General features: G+C 56.0%; 1 protein-coding gene across 1 annotated transcript in view; it reads left to right on the plus strand.

Annotated features, from left to right (window-relative positions):
* Positions 1 to 863, plus strand: part of LOC113205262 (cholecystokinin receptor-like) — a 198,744-nt gene that overhangs the window by 141,132 nt on the left and 56,749 nt on the right. The gene's annotated exons all lie outside the window — the stretch shown is intronic.

Consider the following 863-nt stretch of genomic DNA (forward strand, 5'->3'; position numbering starts at 1 on the left):
GAATTAATTTTTCAGTGAAACTCCCTTGAATCGAATGAAAACTTTTGCGCAGTTGACGAATCAAAATTCAGCGGAACCCCACACTAATGAGTATTCAGGTTGTGCGCGGAATACGGAGCGGTCCCTAAAAGCAAACGAAATAATTCGCGTCGGGAAACATCGGACAGTGACAAATGAGTGCCACTGGCAAAAAGACGTAGGAAAAGAATCAAGCTCCACTGCACAAACACGCTGTAATTCGAACCTCCCGCCTTACGGAGCAGAGAGAAAAGAAGAAAATCTCTGGCAAGACGACAGCCGGAGAGACGCGAGAAGGGGCCAGCCGACAGCTGTGTGCGCTCGCGGGGATTAAGTCTTGGCGGGTTGTTAAACAAGTGAAGGGGGCCCGGGTCAGGGGTGGAGGGGAATGACCGTCTGCCGGCCGGCTTGGGAACCCGATCACAAGCCGGCGGGACGGGACCACGATCGCGCTTTCTCACGCCGGCGTCACAGAGGAATAATGGGAAGGGTAAGAGTGTGACTGCAGAGGAAAGGCGCAGCAGGTCGACGGCCCACTATCGCCGGCTGCCATCGCGGTCCATCAGACAGGAAAGCGGGAGGAGGGGGGGGGGGGGATTGCCAGGTGTGTCCCGGAGGGGGAAAACAAGCAGATTCCGGTGATATAGCGCGGCGCACGCGAGGGGCGCCGCCCGCAGCGGAACGGCTGGCCCCCGGGCCGGGTCGATGCCCGCCGCGCGCTGTCGCCCTCTTTTCCCACCGATTCCCCGATTTCCACACGGTAAAAAAAGTTTCTTTTATTACCAGGTGTTTTCTTGGATTTCAAGAAACTATTGGTGACTTCAAGGAAGTTTCTTGAAAATGCG

Source organism: Frankliniella occidentalis, unplaced genomic scaffold (genome assembly GCF_000697945.3).
Source record: "Frankliniella occidentalis isolate FOCC.00 unplaced genomic scaffold, Focc_3.1 Scaffold52, whole genome shotgun sequence".
Classification (NCBI taxonomy): Eukaryota; Metazoa; Arthropoda; class Insecta; order Thysanoptera; family Thripidae; genus Frankliniella; species Frankliniella occidentalis.